Consider the following 11,081-nt stretch of genomic DNA (forward strand, 5'->3'; position numbering starts at 1 on the left):
AAAGGGCACAGTTCACGTCAGCAGACATTAGAGGTGGATGGAAAGGGCATAATGCAGGTCAGCAGACATTAGACGTGGATGGAAAGGGCACAATCCAGGTCAGCAGACATTAGAGGTGGATGGAAAGGGCACAGTCCAGGTCAGCAGACATTAGAGGTGGATGGAAAGGGCTCAATGCAGGTCAGCAGATATTAGAAGTGGATGGAAAGGCACAATGCAGGTCAGCAGACATTAGAAGTGGATGGAAAGGGCACAATCCAGGTCAGCAGACATCAGAAGTGGATGGAAAGGGCACAATCCAGGTCAGCAGACATCATAAGTGGATGGAAAGGGCACCATCCAGGTCAGCAGACATTAGAAGTGGATGGAAAGGGCACAATCCAGGTCAGCAGACATTAGAAGTGGATGGAAAGGGCTCAATCCAGATCAGCAGAAATTAGAAGTGGATGGAAAGGGCACAATGCAGGTCAGCAGACATTAGAAGTGGATGGAAAGGGCTCAATGCAGGTCAGCAGACATTAGAAGTGGATGGAAAGGGCACAATGCAGGTCAGCAGACATTAGAAGTGGGTGGAAAGGGCACAATCCAGGTCAGCAGACATTAGAAGTGGATGGAAAGGGCACAATCCAGGTCAGCAGACATTAGAAGTGGATGGGAAGGGCACAATCCAGGTCAGCAGACATTAGAAGTGGATGGAAAGGGCACAATTCAGGTCAGCAGACATTAGAAGTGGATGGAAAGGGCACAATCCAGGTCAGCAGACATTAGAAGTGGATGGAAAGGGCTCAATCCAGGTCAGCAGACATTAGAAGTGAATGGAAAGGGCTCAATGCAGGTCAGCAGACATTAGAATAGGATGGAAAGGGCACAATGCAGGTCAGCAGACATTAGAAGTGGATGCAAAGGGCACAATGCAGGTCAGCAGATATTAGAAGAGGATGGAAAGGGCACAATGCAGGTCAGCAGACATTAGAAGTGGATGGAAAGGGCACAATGCAGGTCAGCAGATATTAGAAGTGGATGGAAAGGGCACAATGCAGGTCAGCAGACATTAGAGGTGGATGGAAGGGCACAATCCAGGTCAGCAGACATCAGAAGTGGATGGAAAGGGCACAATCCAGGTCAGCAGACATTAGAGGTGGATGGAAAGGGCTCAATGTAGGCCAGCAGACATCAGAAGTGGATGGAAAGGGCACAATGCAGGTCAGCAGACATTAGAGGTCGATGGAAAGGGCTCAATGCAGGTCAGCAGACATCAGAAGTGGATTGAAAGGGCACAATTCACATCAGCAGACATTAGAGGTGGATGGAAAGGGCACAATGCAGGTCAGCAGACATTAGAAGTGGATGGGAAGGGCACAATTCACGTCAGCAGACATTAGAGGTGGATTGAAAGGGCACAATCCAGGTCAGCAGACATTAGAAGTGGATGGGAAGGGCACGATTCACGTCAGCAGACATTAGAAGTGGATGGAAAGGGCACAATCCAAGTCAGCAGACATCAGAAGTGGATGGAAAGGGCACAATGCAGGTCAGCAGACATTAGAAGTGGGTGGAAAGGGCACAATCCAGGTCAGCAGACATCAGAAGAGGATGGAAAGGGCACAATGCAGGTCAGCAGACATCAGAGGTGGATGGAAAGGGCACAATTCACGTCAGCAGACATTAGAGGTGGATGGAAACGGCACAATGCAGGTCAGCAGACATCAGAAGTGGATGGAAAGGGCACAATGCAGGTCAGCAGACATCAGAAGAGGATGGAAAAGGGCACAATGCAGGTCAGCAGACATCATAGGTGGATGGAAAGGGCACAGTTCACGTCAGCAGACATTAGAGGTGGATGGAAAGGGCATAATGCAGGTCAGCAGACATTAGACGTGGATGGAAAGGGCACAATCCAGGTCAGCAGACATTAGAGGTGGATGGAAAGGGCACAGTCCAGGTCAGCAGACATTAGAGGTGGATGGAAAGGGCTCAATGCAGGTCAGCAGATATTAGAAGTGGATGGAAAGGCACAATGCAGGTCAGCAGACATTAGAAGTGGATGGAAAGGGCACAATCCAGGTCAGCAGACATCAGAAGTGGATGGAAAGGGCACAATCCAGGTCAGCAGACATAAGTGGATGGAAAGGGCACCATCCAGGTCAGCAGACATTAGAAGTGGATGGAAAGGGCACAATCCAGGTCAGCAGACATTAGAAGTGGATGGAAAGGGCTCAATCCAGATCAGCAGAAATTAGAAGTGGATGGAAAGGGCACAATGCAGGTCAGCAGACATTAGAAGTGGATGGAAAGGGCTCAATGCAGGTCAGCAGACATTAGAAGTGGATGGAAAGGGCACAATGCAGGTCAGCAGACATCAGAAGTGGGTGGAAAGGGCACACTCCAGGTCAGCAGACATTAGAAGAGGATGGAAAGGGCAAAATGCAGGTCAGCAGATATTAGAAGAGGATGCAAAGGGCACAATCCAGGTCAGCAGACATTAAAAGTGGATGGAAAGGGCACAATGCAGGTCAGCAGACATTAGACGTGGATGGAAAGGGCACAATGCAGGTCAGCAGACATTAGAAGTGGATGGAAAGAGCACAATGCAGGTCAGCAGACATTAGAAGATGATGGAAAGGGCACAATCCAGGTCAGCAGACAATAGAAGTGGATGGAAAGGACTCAATCCAGGTCAGCAGACATTAGAAGAGGATGGAAAGGGCACAATGCAGGTCAGCAGACAATAGAAGTGGGTGGAAAGGGCACACTCCAGGTCAGCAGACATTAGAAGAGGATGGAAAGGGCACAATGCAGGTCAGCAGATATTAGAAGAGGATGCAAAGGGCACAATCCAGGTCAGCAGACATTAGAAGTGGATGGAAAGGGCACAATGCAGGTCAGCAGACATTAGAAGTGGATGGAAAGCGCACAATCCAGGTCAGCAGATATTAGAAGTGGATGGAAAGGGCACAATGCTGGTCAGCAGACATTAGAGGTGGATGGAAATGGCACAATCCAAGTTAGCAGACAATAGAAGTGGATGGAACGGGCTCAATCCAGGTCAGCAGACATTAGAAGTGGATGGAAAGGGCACAATGCAGGTCAGCAGACATTAGAAGTGGATGGGAAGGGCACAATTCACGTCAGCAGACATCAGAAGTGGATGGAAAGGTCACAATGCAGGTCAGCAGACATTAGAAGTGGGTGGAAAGGGCACACTCCAGGTCAGCAGACATTAGAAGAGGTTGGAAAGGGCACAATGCAGGTCAGCAAATATTAGAAGAGGATGCAAAGGGCACAATCCAGGTCAGCAGACATTAGAAGTGGATGGAAAGGGCACAATGCAGGTCAGCAGACATTAGAGGTGGATGGAAAGGGCTCAATCCAGGCCAGCAGACATCAGAAGTGGATGGAAAGGGCAGAATGCAGGTCAGCAGACATTAGAGGTGGATGGAAAGGGCTCAATGCAGGTCAGCAGACATCAGAAGTGGATTGAAAGGGCACAATTCACATCAGCAGACATGAGAGGTGGATGGAAAGGGCACAATCCAGGTCAGCAGACATTGGAAGTGGATTGGAAGAGCACAATTCACGTAAGCAGACATTAGAAGTGAATGGAAAGGGCACAATGCAGGTCAGCAGACATTAGAAGTGGATGGGAAGGGCACAATGCAGGTCAGCAGACATTAGAGGTGGATGGAAAGGGCACAATGCAGGTCAGCAGACATTAGAGGTGGATGGAAAGGGCACAATCCAGGTCAGCAGACATTAGAAGTGGATGGAAAGGGCACAATCCAGGTCAGCAGATATTAGAAGTGGATGAAAAGGGCACAATCCAGGTCAGTAAACATTAGAAGTGGATGGAAAGGGCACAATGCAGGTCACCGCAGTGGTGTGGCGGATTCGGCTGTTGTCTGCATCCCTGACGCATGTCATCTGTATATGGCCGCATCTAGGGGAGCGCTGTGGAAACGCTGCTTCGGCCCCATGGGCTCCGCACTATTCCTGATCCCACCCCGGCCTGTGGACTCACCAGGGGTCTGCGACCAGTAAAACATACCGGTATCTTGCAGTAAATGAATTCGCTAAATGTGTCCGTGAACTGCATGCTGTCGACTGTCGGGAACAGTGAATTATGCACTCCAGGAGAGGTGTACATGTGTTTAAGACTCCCATGTTGTGCAGCGCTTTATAAAGCAATCATAGGACGTCAGAAAACGCAGGAATGCCCTTTACAAGCTCTAGTGTTCTGTTCCCTTCGATGACATCCAATCAATGGAGAGCTTTTACTGGAAGTTTTCCCCAAGTTGGCTTTTCTTTGGGAATATTGCCATCATGTGGTTAAAGGTGGAAGTTTTCAGAAGCAGTGAAAGAAAGAGAATGAAGGTAAAAAAAACAAGCACTGGCATAGCCAATAGGCCTCGCCTTTGGAACCTTATAAGTATTTACTTATGCAGTACAATATCCTTGGTGCAACTACATCAACTGTTGCATGGCTAAACACTTATAAGGTCCCAAAGGTGAGACCTGTTGGCTATGCCAATGCTTGTTCTCATAAGAACAGAACTGTCTCTGAGACCCATGGCTATGTGCAGGAGGGGGCCTCAGATCTCACGATGACACGGCAGAGTCGGCGGTTGCAGACAGAGTGCACACCAAATGCCATCATCGCTTGGCAGAGCAGGACCACAGCTCACGTACTTATGATATTAAGACACGTCAAGGCTCTGACAACAAAGCCACACGTTACAAAATCCTTCACAGACATTAGAAAGCTGCGAAGATATTACAGAATGACTTACTATGCAGTTCCCTCTGAAATGAGCGACTCTCTGCCATAAAATAACAGAAAAGTACTGTATTTTATTAATATAAACAGAGTTCTGACCTCAGAAAAGCATCTTTTTAGTCGGAGATTGTAATCCGCAGAGCTGGAGGCCGGTGAATATTGAGGTGAGCTAACTTGTCTAAAATAAAAGAACGGAGGAGGAACAGACCCTGCGGACAGTACCCTCTGAGGTGAAGAGGGCGCAGCTGTGCCCTGGATGGTGATGGCACCACAGGAGCTGGCCGGGGCACCAGGGATGGACGTTCTGCTGGAAGGAAGGGGCAGCGCTTCGCAGGGGACAGAGAGGAGCTGAGCTGGTGCCGGGAGTGGGTTATGTACAAGGGTCGCGGCCGTGACAGAACAAGGCAGCAGATCTGCCCGGGGTAAGGCGAGGAGCTGGCTCGAGCTGAGCGGAAGTAGCTGCAGGGGTCCTATGCCCTGGCCTCCTAGGGTGAGGGCAGCTCTTCCAGTGGTCGGGAGGGGAGCAGGGGATCTGACCCAGGTAGGGACAGGTGATAGGGTGTCCTGTACGAGGGTGGAAGTAACGTCTCACCGGCGGGGAGAACAACGGGAGCTGTGACGAGACTGATCGGAAATCATACGGGGGTTAGAAGCCCCGTCCTCCTGGAGGGAGGGGACCGGAGGATCTGACCCCGGTTGATTCAGGGGTTAGGATGGCAGCACCTCCTCGCATGATGAAGCCTGGACCACAGGAGCCGGCACGGCATGAGGGGTCACACGCACTGTCCTCACACGGAGGGCACGGCTCCTCAAGATGTGGGGAAAAGAGCAGGGGATCTGACCCCACCACGTGCTGAAGTTGGGATGTCCTGTAGGAGGGCCGGCACCAGCCCGCCATCCCCCGGCCCGCTACCCGAATCTACGATTGCGCATGAGCAAAAAGACGCGCAGTGCGTGCTCTTGTGGCTAGCTGGCAGAAACGGCGCATGGGAGGAGGAGTGCGTTCCAAGCCTCGTTCTGGGAAAAGACATTTTATTGGGTAAAGAAATAAAGGAAGGGCTAGACTACGTAGCGCGAACTCGACCTGGAAGTAAGCGAAGTGATTTATATGAGCCCTAGTTGCTTACACCACACAAGAACACATTCATTTTTGTGTATTTTTCGGCATGGGGATATTAAATGATTTGCCCTGGATTTCAAGACGGTGAGCCGATGCGAGACTTGAATCGGGTTCCCTACTTACTGCCCCCTCCCGGCCTATCTCCCTCATTCCTGGCTGATGTCACGGCTCAGGCTCTAGTATCTGAGCCCCGGAGCGGAAAGGCAAAACATCCCGGGTTGCCTGGCGATCGTAAAATCCACCATCCGTCCACTCCTGCAGCCACACACACACACGCAGCCACACACACACACACACGCAGACACACACACAGACACACGCAGACACACACCCAGACACACACACACACACACACACACGCAGACACACACACACACGCAGACACACACACACATCCACACCCACTTGACTGCCTCATTTGCATAATTAACGGCTGCTGCGAACTAATGAACGAGTGATTATTGGGAAAAGAAGGAGCTAAATAAGGGTCTCATCATGTGACGGGAGTGTGGCAGCGGAAGGAGGGGGGAAGGGAAAGTTCCTGAAAAGCTCAAGTAATTCTGGAAATTTTGAGGGGAGAGAGAACAAGCACGCGAGAGGTGTGCACGGCGCCACAGCGAGACATCTGTTTTCAATTATCGCGCACGCGTTTGGGCACGATAATTGCAAACAGATGTCACCCGTGTGGGTAACCGCAAGCAATAGGCCGTGGGTGGAGCAAAGGCGGGACAGCGCCCACCTTTGCCCAATTGCATGCTGTCTTTCTTAGAAAGACGCACGCAAAAGCGAATAGCCTGTGATGAAAACAAAACCACACTCACAAACGTGTGGGGAGCTTTCTAAAGCCCCTTACAATAAGTCTCGCCTGCAATCGTGGATGAACGTGCCGATTCTCCACAAAAACATTATCGGGAGAAATGTGAAATGAAAACTGAACCTTCCAGGCGATAGAGCAAGCCCATATAGGTAGCGGATGCTGCCTAGTTCCGAAGAAACTATTTGGCTACCCTTGAAAGTGATATATTCCACCTCATCTTTCAGTGTCCTACACAAAGCACTACAGCCCTGAGGAAGACCTTCTTTGAATTGTTGTGGTCCCCATCTACGAAGGTCGAAACGCGTCGGCTAAAAACCCCCCCTTTCTTCACTTGTTTCTTTTCCCTGCACGAGGCCAAGAGTTTTAACTTGTCACAACTGATTGGAGACTATACGAAATGTATAAGTGGACCTATTAATTTAGGTGTACTTGTGTTTAATATGTATTAATGTGATCTCTGACCTCCTCTTTCTTGGACCGTTTATTCTATATTGATCGAGTAAAGAAGCTGTATGATTTTCCCGATTTATTTTGCTACATTGTATAATTAAGATCTAGGACCAAGGAGATGTCAATAGCTGCTTTAAAATATAGATCAGAAGTCACTCTATATGTGTATCGCTTATGAGTTTACAATATTATACAGGTCGCAACAAGCTTTGTGATGATGAAATGTTTGTGAAAAAACTTTTTCTATATATAAAAAAAAGTAAAAAAAGAGGTTATGGATATAATATATGAATTAAAAATTCCCCTTTTTGATAAAACTATCAATTTGTTGGTGATTGCCTTCTTTGCTCACAGATTCACAGTTGTTAAAATTGTTTTGTATGAGATGCTGTTCTTTTGTTGATTGGATTCTTAGGTAACGAAATGTGCCTAGGTGCCAAGTGAATTCATTTGATTTATGGTCTGAGGGGTAACCTTGTCTTTGCTTCTAGTTTATCTAATTCCTGCCCCTTCTGTTCCTCAACTGAATTAGTCCCCCCTTTTTTCCTTCCTTCAGGATTGGTCAGGGGGGCTAAACTACGAGTTTCCCCCTTTCTTTTGATCCCCAGAGTGAGGTCACATATTGTCAAGTGATTCTGGTGACTGGAGCAGCACCCGATGGTCTTGGCGAAGCGACTGTCTCTGAAGGCATGGAGGCTTTCCGGCAACAGTGGGAAATGATGGGATTTTCGGACAAAGCTTCAGCTTTCATCAAACAAGCCTGGGCACCTTCCATAAGAAACCAATACTCTTCCGCCTGGAAAGGCTGGATGGGTTGGTGTTTGGAACAGCACGTGGCTCCCGTAGGGGCAGGACTATCCCATGTCGTGAATTTTCTCTCGGACAAGGCCGCTGAAGGGTTCGCTTACCGTTCTGTAAATAACTATAGATCCGCCATTTCTGCAGGGCATTCTCAAGTTGATGGTAGGCCTATTGGTATGCACCCGGTGGTATGCAAACTTCTTAAGGGGATATGGGTGGCAACACTCCTAAACCTAGATATTCTGGTTTATGGGACATTTCTTTGGTCATCTCTCTTTTTAATAGGTGGCCAGCGAATAATCTTTTATCCAGAAAACAATTATCGGCCAAATTGGCTATGCTTTTATATCTATCCGCTTGTAGGCGCTCATCGGACGTACAGGCCTTGGATATTGCAGGTAGAGTATCCACTCCGGAGGGAGTTTCCTTTAATATTACAGGGCGTACTAAGACTTTGTCAAGATGTATTGAATATAATGCTTTTCCAGAAAATGACAAACTATGTGTTGTACAGTGCTGAAAAGCTTATGAAGATTGCACATGTTCACTGAGACCGGATGATTGTACACAATTGTTAATTGCTTTGCAGAAACCTTTTAAGCCAGTGTTAGCTGCCACTATAGCCAGATGGTTACGTTCTGTTATGCAAGAAGCTGGTATTGATATTCAAATGTTTGGAGCACATTCTGTACGTGGTGCCATGGCATCAAAGTCTTATATGTTGGGTTCTAGTATCGATGTGCCGACTGGTCATTAGAGTCAACTTTTCAACAATTTTATTATAAACCTGTGGGCGATGTGGCATCTGTGGTTTTAGATAAGCGTTAAACTAGCATAATCCGAAGCCTCAGGTCCTGTAATAGAATGAAAAATGAGCTAGCATTCGCGCCAATAAATTTCAATTCTATTAAGGACGCGGAGGCGAGGATTATCCCACCCGGTTATATTGCAATGTTATTGTAATAATTACCCACCCGTATATGATGTGATGTGATTTTTCTGTTATACAGAAGTTACGGGTTGTTCTTTTCTTTTCTTTCAGGGTCGTATAAGAAATCCGAGGAGGAATTTCTTCGAGTTGAAGACTTTAGAGGAAGTCATGGTTTCCTGTTAACCTTTCTTGTTGGATGACATTGTTTGAAATTGTGGTTCACAATTGTATTGCCAGTTCGAGCAAAGAAAGAGGATCATGGGACTATGTTGATGGCTCTTATTGGGGCTGATGGGACGTGATAGGTGCAAGAGCACCATGGGAAATTTAGTTTTTGTTATTGAATGAACGTTTTTTCATTGGCTGCTGTGTTGTCAGTAAAAGAAAGAGAAAGCATAATCCTCGCCTCCGTGTCCTTAATGGAATTGAAAATTATTGGCGCGAATGCTAGCAAATTTTTTATTGTCCTTGCTTTTGTGCACTCATTTGCATATGAATACCTCAAAGAAAATCGGTATTTTCTGGAGTGAATGCCTCCTAACACTCTTCCTGTAAAGTTCCTACACACATCCGTTGGCGCCGGAAGTGACGTCACACGCAGTTCAAAGGTTTGTGATCTCCTCGAGGGAGCAGACGAGCCAGGCCGGTATTTCGTTTATTAAAGGATCTTTACGTTTCTGAATGCTTGGAGATCGGTGGGTGTTGTTCCAGAGCTGCTGCAGGGAAAGGCTTTATGAGCGAGCCTGTCGGACCGGATTGTAAGATCCCAGCTGGTGTCCACTAACAATCGAGGGGCAATGTTGTTGTTCCCGTTTCTATGGCTGTGTTTGCGAAGAAATGAATCTGTAGTGTACCGTTTCTTGTTGGCTATAAGCGAAAGGCCCACCTTGAGAGAACATGCTTTTGTAAATAATACAAGTTTGAAACCGATTAAAACAGAATAAACTTACCTAAGAAACCTTACCGGCTGAATTGAATATTCGCTTAAAATATACGCTCTCCTTTTTATTAATCTAATTACGGATTACTGACCTTGTACAGTTTTGCGCGTCTCCTGCTCTGCTAGGAGGCACACTGCGTGGCTGGGAAAGTATTTACTAAATGAAGCGCAGGGAGATCGGGGATCATTTTTGCCAGCAGGACGAGTCGGGTAATAATTGGTTTCGGTCTTGGGTGGAGTGCAGATTTATGGGCTTCTGCCCTCTGATTCAAAGAGAGCACAGGGGACGCAAACACAGGAGACAATCAGAGGCAGCGCTAGGCGCAAACTATTTCTGTTAAATTATAATATGGAGTTGTGTGTTACAGTTCACATTTTTCGCGCTGTAATTAGTAGTCACTGGTGAATATCGCAACTGCATTTTCTGTGGGATAAAATCCCTTGCACTTCTCACTTTATCAACATTTATTTTCTTTAAATGATTTAGGGCCATATGTAGGTGGGCTAATACCGGTCGGTAACGGCCGAAAATCGGTTAATTTTCCGTTACCGATTCGGTATTTAGCCCTTTGAGATGTAGGAGGCTGGATTGAAGGATTCGGTATTTACCGATTCGGTATTTTAAGAAATCGGTAAAATACCGAATCGGTAAATTACCGAATCCTTAAATCTTATGTAGGGAGCACTCAAGTGAGTGCATTTTTGGTTTAAGGATTCGCTATTTACCACCAACTACAAGTTGATGGTAAATACCGAATACCTTTTCAAAAGCAATTTTGTGCTTTTTTAAAAGTGCCTTGTGGCAGACATACATGTATGTGCGCCACATGTGCACACATGCACGATTCAGGGGTGCAACAGGGTGTCAATGTGACACCCTGCCACCCTTGAATATGCTCTCCCTATTACCGATTCGATATTTACCGAATCGGTAATAGTGAATGGCTTCCCATTGATTGCTATGGGCCTCCAGGCCCATAGGAATGAATGGGAAGGCATGCCTTATTACCGATTCGGTAAATACCGAATCGATAATAACTAATATTACCGAATCTGTAAAATTTACCGATTTTTTTACCTACATTCTATTTACCGATTCTTTAATACCGAATCGGTAAAATTCGGTATTTAGGAATCGGTAAATAGAAATTACCTATATATGGCCCTTAGTGGCTTGAAGCAGAGGAAGGTGATGCTTTGGGACCCAAGCTGATGTGCGATGTCACTGACGGGTAAAATAAACATTTT

At 47.0% G+C, this 11,081-nt stretch overlaps 1 long non-coding RNA gene across 2 annotated transcripts in view; it reads left to right on the top strand.

The window, feature by feature from the left end:
• Positions 1 to 9,289, top strand: part of LOC146869012 (uncharacterized) — a 143,156-nt gene extending 133,867 nt beyond the window's left edge. Inside the window, exons 1-2 of one of the 2 annotated variants that reach the window (XR_014965469.1) lie at positions 5,833 to 5,978; positions 9,005 to 9,289. This is a non-coding gene — a long non-coding RNA (uncharacterized LOC146869012). Of the gene's footprint in view, positions 1 to 5,832; positions 5,979 to 9,004 lie in introns of those variants that run through there. The other variant, XR_014965470.1, reaches the window with a different exon arrangement.
• Positions 9,290 to 11,081: the final 1,792 nt, after the last annotated feature.

Source organism: Triturus cristatus, chromosome 1_2, assembly GCF_964204655.1.
Source record: "Triturus cristatus chromosome 1_2, aTriCri1.1, whole genome shotgun sequence".
NCBI classification, from domain to species: Eukaryota; Metazoa; Chordata; class Amphibia; order Caudata; family Salamandridae; genus Triturus; species Triturus cristatus.